Source organism: Magnolia sinica, chromosome 17, assembly GCF_029962835.1.
Source record: "Magnolia sinica isolate HGM2019 chromosome 17, MsV1, whole genome shotgun sequence".
Classification (NCBI taxonomy): Eukaryota; Viridiplantae; Streptophyta; class Magnoliopsida; order Magnoliales; family Magnoliaceae; genus Magnolia; species Magnolia sinica.
This window is the reverse complement of record NC_080589.1, coordinates 72,030,955-72,044,066: the sequence shown is the minus strand read 5'-3', so window position 1 is coordinate 72,044,066 and position 13,112 is coordinate 72,030,955.

Here is a 13,112-nt window from a genome sequence, read left to right as displayed (position 1 = left end):
CAACATGGGCTGTGGGGGCCACTATGATAATTGCATGATATTCACTTTGTACGTCTATGTGGCAGCTTCATGTTAGAATATTAACCCAAAAACAAGAAAGATCCAAATCTCTAACAGGCTAGAATACTTAAAATAGAAATGGGCCTTAGGCATCCTCTCCTTTCTGATAACCACAATTTGTAACTGACTATCTATTTTACATTTATGATATATCATTGGAAAGATATTGACAAGCTCTACATTCTAGCACTCAGAATAATAAGTTTTTTTAAAAGGGTTAATTTTGAAATTTTAGTTAAAATTTATTGTTTTTAATAAGTTATAGTTTTTACTATTTTTAAAGTAATTTAGAGTATGAAGAAATTTAATTATGTTTAAAGTCTTTATTTAAGTCGTAACAAAGATTTTGAATCAGTTTAAAAGTCATTTACAAACTTACTATACTTTTTAGTAAGTTTGTTATTTTTATAAAGCTTAATATTTTGAAGTTGTAATGAACTTAGGAGCTTTGTAAATGAACCTTTTACTTTTTCTATACAAGATTCCTAATAAATTTGAAGCCTATCACAGAGGAAGGAGATTGTGATTTTTTCCCTCATTATTTTTCTACACAACTACTATATATAACACAAACTTAATTGTGGTGAGCCCACAGAGCATGTGGTTACAAGGATTCTGTAACCCTGGGATCCATATCTTGGGGGGTAATTTCGTCATTGTGAATGTAAGTAGGTTGGTTTTCCAATGAGAATGATTGGGAGTGCATTCGTTAGAAAGAGATGGAAGATGTTGACTACTATTTTGATGCGGATTAGGTACTACCCTGCCTGTTCTGAGCTCCAGACAGGTGGAGGCTCTGAGGGGCCACTGTTATGTTTGACTTTTATCCACACCATCCATTCATTTTTTCATATTATTTTAGTTTATTAACCCAAACATGAAACTGATCGAAGGATCAAGTCGACCACACCACAGGAAGCAGTGGTGCTAAGGACGGCCACGATTGAAACCATCTTAAGGTCCACCGTGTTGTTTATTTTCCATCCAACATGTTGATATGGTCTTATACACCTGGATGAAATGAAAAAACAAATATCATCTTGATCCAAAACTTTTGTGGTCCCTAATAAATTTTCAACAGTAATAATTTAATCCCTAATGTGTGGCCCAATTGTACTTGGATATTAGTTATTTTAGAGTTCATAATCTTAAAGTGATATAGAAATATGAATGGACGGTGTGGATGAAATCAATACATCACGGAGGCCCCTCAAAGCCCAGCCTGTCCCGAGCTCGGAACAGGAGTGGGTTGGACGTAATCCGCACCTGCTATGGAGTAGGAGATCCTCTCACTTTTAGCCGTTGTGCTCCTAGGAGGTTTGCAAGCCCCACATGGATCCAGCTGGTGGATAGGGTGGGCCCCATCGTGTAGAAGACCTTGCACAAAAATCAGGTCGGCCCACTTCCAGTCAAGGCAGTGGACATGCACGTGTTGATTGTGAGCCGATAGCTCTAGGAGAACTGACCTAATGAGTGGACCACACGATGGGATTTACCTTATGCATGGGTCAGATTCCACACGTGCCTAGTTGGCACTTTTCCTTGAAGAGGATTTAGATTCCACACAAAGGAAGGAAGCTGATTGTGTCTTTCCCCCACTTGGATGATAATCCGTCTAGGCAGGGGATTTGTGGGACCCACCGTGATGCATTCTTTTAGCTATGCTGTCCATCCATTTTTTTAGATTATTGAAAGATATGAGTTAAAAAATGACGTAGATACAAAGTTCAAGTGGACCACACCATAAGAAGCATGGTGATAATGACACTCATTGTTGAAGCCTTCTTAGGAATTATTGAAATGCTCTTTTACCATTCAATTTATTTATAAGTTTATATGTACATGGACAAATATCAGTTCATCCAAAACTTCTACAGCTCCCAAAAAGTTTATAATGGTTGGTGGGTGGGTGGGTGCTCAATCTTTATTGTGTGGTCTACTTCAACCTTAGTTCTACCTTGTTTTCTGAGTTTATAACGTTAATCGATATGAAAAAATAGATGAATGATGTGAATAAAGCCTATACATCATGGTAGGCCCTATGGAGCTAGGCAAGATGAAATTTGCTTCCACAAAGGAGTCCTTTAATTATTATTTTTACTTAAAGGGTAAAAGTTGTAGGTTTCCAAAACTTAATTTTTTAGTGAAAATTTGTCATTGTTACTTTGGGTTTTACTTCAACTGGGGAAGGCATGAACTTCAATTTTTTAAAGGGAAAATGCAATGTGTTAGGCCCTTCAAATGCACATGAGAGTAATTGCTTTCATGTCTCCTTTTTGTGTAGAGCTTACACCGACGCATGTTATTAGGTATCTTATGTAACATATGCTGTATGAACCATTAGGATGAAGGCATGATATCCGGTTCATATATCTTAAACGCAACCTCATGTTAAAATATTAACGCCAAAACAAAAGAAAATCCAAATCATGCCCCATTTCTGACAACTCTAACTTTGTGATTGATTTTCTCTTTTACTTGTGTAATATATCATTGAAAAACTATTGACAAGTTCTACGTCCCAGCCAATATCAAAGGCGATTGTCACAAAATGTTTTTTTTTTCTTCCTAAAATAATGTTATTTAAGAGGTTAATTTGAAAATTTAGTTAAAATTTATTATTTTAAGTTAAAGGTTTTACTATTTTTAAAATGAGTTAGAGTCTAAAAAGGTTTAAGTATACTAAGTCTTCGTTTAAATCACCACAAATATTTTGAATCAATTTAAAAGTCGTTTACAGCCTTCAGTAAGTTTGCTATTTTCATAGAGCTAACTATTTTCAAAGATTGATGAATTTATTGCTTAAAGCTTATACATACCATATCAAAAACTTTGTAAATAAACGTTGAATTATTATTCTCAATAAAATTCTCTTTTCAAAGTATTTTCATTTTATAGATTCCAGGCTGTGTTATCATAGAGGAAGTAGATTGTGATTTTTTTCGTCGTCTTTTCGGCCACACCCAAACGGGTATAACACAAACTTAAATGTGTTGGGCCCACAGAGCATGGGTTACAAGGATTCTTGAACTTATGATACATGCAAGTTGCATCCAGGTATAGTTTTATAGATATTTTGAGATATCTCCAGGGGTAATTTTGTCATCATGAATTTAAGTGGGTTGGTTTTCCTATGAGAATGATTGGGAGTGCATTTGTTAGAAGGAGATGGAAGATGTTGACTGACATGGAGTAGGAAATCATCTCTCATTTCTAGTTGTTGCGTCCTTCGACAGGTTTGCTAGCCCCACACGCATCCAGCTGGTGGATAGGGTGGGCCCCACCATGTAGATGACCTGGCACAAAAACCTGGTGGGCCCACTTCCTGTCAACAGGCAGTGGATATGTAGAGGTTCTTGGTGAACTAATCACAAGGTTGGACTGAATCCACTGATCGGATTGCGGCTGCTTGGGTCCAGCTGGGAATGGGCAGCATATTTGAGTGGCCACCATGATGTATGGGTCTTATCCACACCGTCCATCTATTTTTTCGTATCATTTTAGAGTATAAACCAAAAAATGAGGTAGATTTAAGTTTAAGTGGACCACACAATGGGGATTAAACTCTTACGGTTGTAAACTTCTTGTGGGCCACAGAAGTTTTGGATGGAGCTGATATTTGTGTTTTCTCTTCATCCAGGTTTATATAACTTTATAAATAGTTTGGATGGCAAATAAATATCACGGTGGGCCCTATAAAAGTTTCGACACTGAGAATCATTATCACCACTGCTTTCTGTGGTGTGGTCCACTTGAGCCTTGGATTTGCCTCATTTTTGGGCTTATCCCTTAAAATGATAAGAAAACAATGGATGGACGGTGTGGATAAGACACATACATCACGGTGGCCACTCAAAGCTGCTGCCCGTTTCCAAGCTGGAGACGGGCGGGGTAGGACGCAATCCGCATCCGGTCCAGACGCCTCTGTGGGGCCCACCATGATGTATGCGTTTTATCCGCGCCATCCATCCATCCATTTGGACAGATGATTCAAGGCTCCACTAGACGACACCACAAGGAGCAGTGATAATGACGCCCACCGTTGAAATCTTTTTTTGGCCCACCGAATGTTTGTTTGCAATACAAACGGAAAATAATGGTAGTTGTTCAATCACCTCTGTGTGGTCCACTTAAATATCGGATCTGCCTCATTTTTTTTTAGCTCATATCCTAAAATGATCTGAAAAAAATGGACGGACGGCGTGCGTTAAACACATACACCATGGTGGGCTCCACAGAACCCCTGCCTGTACGGCTGTACCGAGTTCTTCTGACGCAATCCACACTGCATGTGGGACATAAAACTCTGGGCATATAAGGTGTACTGTTACAGAACATCTGAGCCATGCAAACGGTGGACCCCATCATGGCTATCACCTGTAGTAACAATCAGGACCGTTCTACTCATCAAGTGGCCACAATGTCGAAATTAATGAACGGTGGATGGTTTGATTTTTCCACCCATGTGACAAACTGTGAGGACCGCTCTTTTGCACGGGTCGGATGTCTTACACGTGTGCCACATTGGCACAAGAGATGAGATGTATGGTAATCTAGATCATTTTGCCGACAACAATCAATAGGATCTGGATACCATGACTTGTCATGCGAGCCTATCTTTCTCTCTAACATGCAACTTGTTTAAGAAATCTGAACCGTGTAAATTGCTGGGCCCATCAACAAAATCACCTATACAAAACAAGACGGCCTTGATCATCATGTGGGCCACAAAGTTGGAATCAGTTGACAACCGACAGCCTAACTTAACATATATGTGTGGCCCATCTGATGAGTAGCTCAGCCTGCTTTTCATAATCAAGCTTCATGATGGGGAATAATGTTTGAATGGTATGGATTGCCTACATATGCGGCATGTTGTCTTCTGCTAGCAATCCAGATCACTGTAGACTTTCCCACAACCTATGCCATCGGGCATGCGGATTGTGTACAGGCCCGGAGCTCCATTGCTCTGCTGCTGATGTGGTAGAATTTGATTGGATGATAGATGGCTGTTAGATATGTTATGTATTTTATAAAGTTATTTTTTATATCGTCCAATCAAATCTTGCTACGTTGAGAAGTTAGGTATACAGTCGTAGTATAACTGAGCTCTTAAGGCCATTATAATATTCATAGGCTTTCTAAGATATGATTTAGAAGTGAATCATATCTAAAACTCAAGTAATCACGCGGCATGAAATAATGATAATTGAATGCTCGCTATTGAAAGCTTCTTAAGTGTTGTAGAGCTTCTAGATCTATCACATTTTTGGTGTCATGCCCTAACATAAGCGGGCAATGTTGATGGATGGAGTAGATGTGGCGTGGAGGTTATGGTGAGCCCAAAAAATTAAGAGGGGTTGTTGGAAAGTCACATTCACATCGTACCAATCATTTTCTTTTGAGAATTTTATAAAATGCTACTTGATTGATATATAATTTACACTTGATTCTTTCTTAAAAAAATATTTTCAATAAGCTACCTCATTAATGAGAATAAATTATTAAATTTTTTAACATGGGGTTGCATGAAAGCATGCCACCGAAACGGGGCGACAGGTCGGGTTGGCCCCATTGTGTTGCTGTTGTGAAATCCACTCGGACCAACAGGCACGTCTCCCCTTTGACCACTAGAATTTAGGTCAAACACGATTGGAAAAAAAAAAAAAAAAAAAAAAAAAACATACTGGGCACTGCTCACACTCCAAACTATTTCCCTTGGTGTGGCCCAATCGGATCACGAATGGGCTTGGTTTTTAAACCTCAGGCTTAAATTTTTTTGTGGCATATAATGGTTGGAATAAATTTCATATGATCATCACGGTGGGTCCTATAAATTTCAAGCGTGAGCATCTCTCTCCAAACTGTTTCTTTGGCATGGACATGAGCCTGACGTGGATTTCACAGGTATGGTCGGAGTGGATCTCGCACATGTATAATGAAGGGTCTTGTTTACAACCATTTTCGGTGCCCTGACGTGGTCCAATGGAAAGCCGCCAAGTGTTGACACTTCGGGTAAATCCTACTTGCACTCGAAGATATGTTCAACAGATCTTCCTCCGACGATACGCATTCTGTATTAATATGGTGGCACAAATCCTTATGCATGCCTTTAGGGGAGTGAACCGTTGCATGCCACATACCCACGATTAGCGAGCTAATTAAAGAGGCAATGTGCCCGACACATCTATAAAGACCTATTGAGAGATGATGAATATTATCACAGATCTAGTTATAGTATACTTGGTAATACTGTCTTTTACAGTCTTTTTAAAATGAGAGATTTTTCTAAAGGCGTTTAGAGAATTTGTGAGGGTTCCAAAGATCCCGAATATCCGAAGATCGGAGTGATCTCTAAACAAATATGGTCTTAATTTGGACCTAAATTAGGAGAGAGCGAACATCAGGCAGATCGGATCCTGAGTTGTACAATAATCATAATCAAGAGAATAGGATAGCTCGATGAAAGATTTGATCCAACCTATTCGATAACAAATCAGGATTAGGTGACCTCAGTCTATCAACCCCTCCAAGATCCTTACAAGAAGGGAGAGAGAGTTCAAGATAAATATAGTAGGTGGTTTGATCGGGCCATCAAGATGTATGATTATGATCGATTTCAAGTCTGAGATCAGTATTAGAGATTTTCCTTATAGATTCTCGAACCAAGATGCAATTTATAAGTTATCAACTACAAGAAGAAGATCCGAGAAGTCCCCAATTTCGCATCTATCCGGAGATCTTCCTATTCTAAATGCATACTACCAAATACGGAAGATACATGATCAATAAGGAAACCTAACGAGGGTTTAGCCGCTTCGACAAGCGAGTGCAGGAAGAACAGCTTGAGGCCTCATGCAAAATACATCTATTTACTTTTACAATTTATTTTTTGTTTGTCATCTATCTTTACTTTTATTTTAGTATAGCTTAGCCTAACTATAGCATAAATCGCTACTGTACAACGTCCACCGCTATAGTACCATATGATTAGATTTAATGTCTACAACCCTAAGTTGTTGGATCTCGATTAATTGAGTTCTTATTTAGGTGATCTCTCCTATCTAGTCACATCCTACTAACCATTCATCTTGATCATATGTTCTTATAGACGAATCAGGTATTTATCTCTTATTTGTTTATTTCTCTGGTTTATTTTTCAATACTTTGTCGATTGTGATGGGCCAGATATTCAATTAATAAAATTAGTATTGTTCAACCTCTCTTTTATTTATTTGTTCATTTTCATTCTTTTGAGAAATTTATTTGTTTCCTTCTTTTTATTATTATTATTATTATTTTTTTTTTATATGGGATAGGAAGAGGGTGTAAAAGGGAGGATTGTGTTTTTTGGTTTACTTCATTCTTCCTTCTTCCTTCATTTGTTCCCTTTATAGTTGTTTTTTATTTTTTTAGGTATGAATGATGAGAGATTTTTTTGGGTATGAATGATGGGAGTTTGTGAAAGAGAGAAGGGTGTGATGATTCACTTTATAGTTATTTTTATTTTTATTTTTTATTGGGTATGAATGGTGGGAATTTGTGAAATAGAGGAGCGTGTGTAAGAATGTTGTAATTGATGAGTTTTTGTAATGAGAGAATTTTGAATAGTGGAAGTTTGTGAAAGATAGGAGGTGTGGTGGTTCCATTTATGCATGTTTTTATTGTTTGTCTGGGTATGATTAGTGGGAGTTTGTGAAAGGAAGGATGGTATGGTGGTTTTCTTTAAAGTCGTTGTGGTTTTTTTTTTTTTTTTAAAAAAAATTGTATGAATGGTGGGAGTTTGTGAAAGGGAGGAGAGTGTGGGGATCCCAATTTTTTATTGTATGAATGGTGAGATAACATGGATCACAAAATTCATTGTGGACCATTGATATTCAATGAAGACCGCTTATATTAATAGGGAATTCACTATGGACCGCATATGTTAGCATTGGACTGTTGATATTTAGTGAGAACTGTGGATATTATTAAAGTAGACCGCCAATATCTAGTTGAGGATAGTTGATATTCAATTGAGGACCACTGATATTTAGTTGAGGATTGGACCGATGATATTCAATTGAGAACCTCTGATATTCTAAGACCAATTGAATATCAACGATCTTATAGTGAATATCAGTGGTCCACTCTTAGTATCAGCGATTCACATTGAATATCTGTGGTCCACTCTTAATATAAGGAGTCCACAGTGAATAACGGCGATTGACAATGAAAATATCGGCGATTCATAGTAAATATCAATGATTCACTGTACAACATTCATCCATTACAACATACTACCATCTCAACATTTTTCTATTACAAAAATTCATCAATTACAACAGTTATCCATTATAACATTCATCTATTCAATGTTCATCATATTCATCCATTACAACATTCTGTCATTACAAAATTCATCCATTACAATATTCTTTTATTACAAAATTCATTTATTACAATATCATTTTATTATAAAAAATCATCAATTACTGTATTCTTCCACACCCTTTTTCATTTCACAAACTTCCACCATTCATATCAAATTTTAAAAAATACAAAAAATAAGTATAAATGAAACCAATGAAGGAAGAAGGAAGAAGGGAACAAAAAAATAAAAAATAAAAAAAATCATCCTCCCCTCTCGTGAAAAAAAATCAAGAAAGAGCTAAATGGCCAAATGACCCTCGTGTGTGTTGTAAGGGCCCCATGTTTTGAATCCATCCACATCTTAACTGAGGCTTATTGGGTTGTCTTGAAGCAAATCCATCATATCCACATTAAGAGATTTTAATTTCATATTATCGGTCTATGTTTGAGAGCAAAACTCATCAGTGATCGACCGCACGTAAGAAAATAGTTCAGAATTAATGCATAATGTTAGTGTAGTTATAAAGAAATTTAAACAAAAAATTAAAAAAAATCTTCTGATGGGTTCAAAACTGTTCGATTAAAATGAATGGATCATATCAACCTAAGGGTGATCCAAATTTTAGTTTTTAGTAAAGTTTACATCCACTTTTTTAAAAAGCATTTTTCCTTTCCAGTATAAAGCTCGTCGCACGAGAGACAACCTTGTCATAAAGACATTTTCATCATCTAAAGAATGAAAAAGCGATTTCAGGTTATAAAAATATAAGTTAAAAAAAGATAGGATCCTGTAATAACCAATAATCACTTCGGGGCTATTTGGACCCAAAATCGTCCAAGTGGAGGCCTGTTACTTAGTTTCTCTCGATTAATGAGAAATGTGTGCATGCATCTTTGTACGTGAACCTTTACATATAACACTTTCCTTTACTCACAGCGCATGACTTATTTGGTATATCTCTCCGTTCTAATTGTGGACCACGACCTACAGAATAGTTCGGGCGAAAACTAGAATGGTCCACTCATTAGGCTGGCTACACTGTTGAGAGTAACTGCAGCCAGTGGTTGACTTAACAGTCAGGCATTGCAAACGTAATTATTAGATAGTATGATTTTCCTTCCAAGTGATTGTAGTGGTGTTGCCCACCTTTTTAACGGCTCAGATTCTCCATACACATGCATAAGAGAAAGCGTTGCACGTGAAAGTTTACAGATGACGTGGTACGTGGACATTTCTCATTATTGTGAGGCAGAGAGGGGTCGTTGTGCAAGATGCTATAATAGCCGTTGATCCATTTTGTTACGAGCTAGTTGTACTCATTGTTGAATTCAACTGATATTTTGATGCATGCAACGATTTGTTTATGGTGCGTCATCACACGGGATACTGATTATATATTGATGCGCCACCACCTTTTACTATGGTGTACAGTCTCTGTGGGGTCCACTGTAATTTATGTGTTCTATCCACACCGTCCATTCGTTTTTTCCATGTCATTGCAGGGGATGAGCCCAAAATTGAAGTATATCCATAGCCAAGTGGACCACACTATAAAAAAAATAGTGGGAGATAATGGCGTCCACTGTTGAAACCTTCCTCGGTCCTAAGGTCCACAACAATGATGTTTATCACATAGGCCCGAATGAAGGAAAAACACAAATGCTAGCTTCATCCAAAACTTATGTGGCCCAGGAAGTTTTCAATGGTAGGCGTTCAATTCACATTGTTTCCTATCATGTGGTCCACTTTAGCTTTGGATATATTTCAACCTTAGTCTCTGTAGACACCCCACCCAGGCTAACATCTTGAAAAGGTAAGACAATCCGGACCATGATCAATACCCAAACCCCAAGGCCTAATCAAAACCCTAACCCGAACCCAAAACACTACAACCTAACCCATTAGAGTCAGATCAGCACAAAAACCCACCTATTCGAACCCAGAAACTCGAAAGAAGACTATCGGACGAACAAGTGCACCAAACGAGGCCCACGTGTTTAAGCCTAGCCTGAGCCCGTCTCGGGCGGTAGTTGGACTATCGCCGGCAGTACTCCAATTACCTCCGCTCGCGGGGCGTGTGTGTCCTCTGAGCAACAACTGGCCCAGTGCCCGAAAGTCAACTTTCTTCAAAAATTGACCCCCCATACGACCTTATTTACTATTTTACCAAACCCAAGAGCTAATGTGAGTGCGTCACGTGGTGTTTCTCTCTCTTCAACCACTCATAACTTGCCACATCAACTTTTACCTCCCCTAAACCCCACGTTTACCATAAGACCATTGGAGAAGGCTATAAATAGCCCTCTCCTCTTCACATTTTAACAACAACTCCCACTTTTCAAGTGTGTGAGAGAGAGAGGGAGAGAAGAAGAGAGTGAGAGTGAGGGTGAGAGAGGCTCCCAAGCCTCCAAGATCAGATTTTTTTAGCTATCTCCTAGCCACCTCCTAACCTTCTCAATCCCAAGTCTAGCCCGAATTGATCATTGTGCAACTCATGTTCTAGCCAACTAAAGTTCAAGCTAAAGATCCATTCATCTCATATCCAAGTACTCATCATGACATTTATTCCCTTCTCAACCCCCTTACTTCTTTAGATTGCTAGTGAGCATATGCTCTGTGACTTGCCATGCATTGGATCCTGTCACATCAGAAACTCCTAGTAGTCTAGTCCATTTTCCTCACTTCTTTGGATAAGCATCATCCCATCCGTCTTTTAGACATACCGTTGGATGTATGCTCTGTAGCTTACCGAAACCTCGAATTTTTCCGCATCAGAAATCCGCATATATGCCTAGTCCCATCTCGACCACAACATCCATCATCCTTTGAGATTATTTTTCACACCAAGTAGAGACCATACCTTTGTACAGGCAAAGAGGGTGCCTAACACCTTCTCTCTTTGTAATCGAGGTCACTTATCCAGAATCTCGGATCGCAGACTAGGAGTCAATCTAAGATAGGAGAGTCTTCAGATTTCTCCAATCTTATATATTTCGCAGGTTCTAGCCAACTGCGTGATTATGAGATTAATTGGCTAGTGGCGACTCCAACATTTATAAATCAACCTTTTAACTCCCACCTTTCACCCCGAAAAATATTTAAATCCGCGTAGGCACTGATTTCCAGTGTCCACAGTCTCATGTCTTAAAACGAGCTGAAATAATTGGATGGATGATACGGATAAAATACATTAACCATGGTGGATCCTACACAGTCCTTACACCAAGTAGCTACATGGAATTGAATTCACCACGCAATCTGCGCACGGCAGTGAGGGGTTTTTGTTATGTACTAGTTGTACTGATTGCTAAATACAACCGACGTTTTAATGGACGCGGATTGCATAATGATACTGCAAGGAGCAACTCGCTGCTGGTTGGTACTCTGTGAGCCCCACAATAATACATGTGTTTTATCCATACCGTCCATTCATTTTTTCAGCTCATTTTAGGGCATGAGCCAAAATACGAGGAAGATCCAAATATCAGGTGGACCACACCATACGAATCAGTAATGATTGAATGGCCACCATTAAAAACTTCTTAGGGACCACAAGTTTTCGATCAAGCTAATACTTTTGTTTTCCCTTCATCAAAGTCTTCATGACCTAATCAATAGGTTGGATGGAAAATAGACATTACAAAGGGCGCTAGGAAGTTTCTAACGGTGAGTGTTTGATCACCAATCTTTTCATGTGGTGTGGTCGACCTGAGATTTGAATCTGCCTCATTTTGGGGCTCATATTCTAAAATAAGAATCCAAAATGGATGAACGGCATAGATAAAACACATGAATCGTTCTGGGCCCACGGAGCACCGTCCAATGGCGAGGTCCCTGCTGGCAATGACAGCATGCAAACCGCGTCCCGTTTAATGCATGCAACGATTCGTTTGTGGTGGGCCATCAAACGGCCATAAGACTCATAACACGAAGTTAGGTGAGAATAATTTAAAGAGGATGATCGTATTAATATCCAATCCACCGCTATTGGTGACAAGTCATGAATGTAGGTGATCCAGGACATGCATATAAGGTGGGCCACACCTGGGCATTGAATCAGACCACTGGCGAATTTAATCTCGAATTGAATCGTCCATTGTTTTCGTACGGGTGGTCCATGTGTGATACGCATGGTTTGGACCACCTCATGAACGGCTGGGATTGAGTGATGTGTACAAAGGTACGTGTCTCGCGTAACTTGCATAGGGAGCGTGCCCACCGGTTGTGTGAGGGGAGTGACTTTACATGCTTGAGATCCACACCGTCCATCTGGTTGAACACCCTTGGTTTGGCTTTGAGCACAAAAATCAGGCTGATTCAGCAGTCAGGTGGGCCACCCCAACTAAAACCTATAAATTCACCTGTTATGGCCTACCTGAGTTTTGGAACAGGGTGTAATTTTGGTTGGATGCTTTCATCCTAGTCAGGCAAATTGGATGAATAGATTAATGAAATATAGACGCCACGGTGGGCCATGCATGAAACTAATGGTTGGTGATCCATCCTACTTTTTCCTACCGTGGGTTTGGATGGTCATGTTAGATCTTAATTGCGGAGTCCATGGGTAGACTTACCCATCACACTTCTCCCCTCTAAGGTACGCATAGCTTAGGTTTTTATATCCTAATTAATAATCATATATAAGGACAACAGTTCAAGCGTTCAACGCATAGCTTAGGTTTTTATATCCTAATTAATA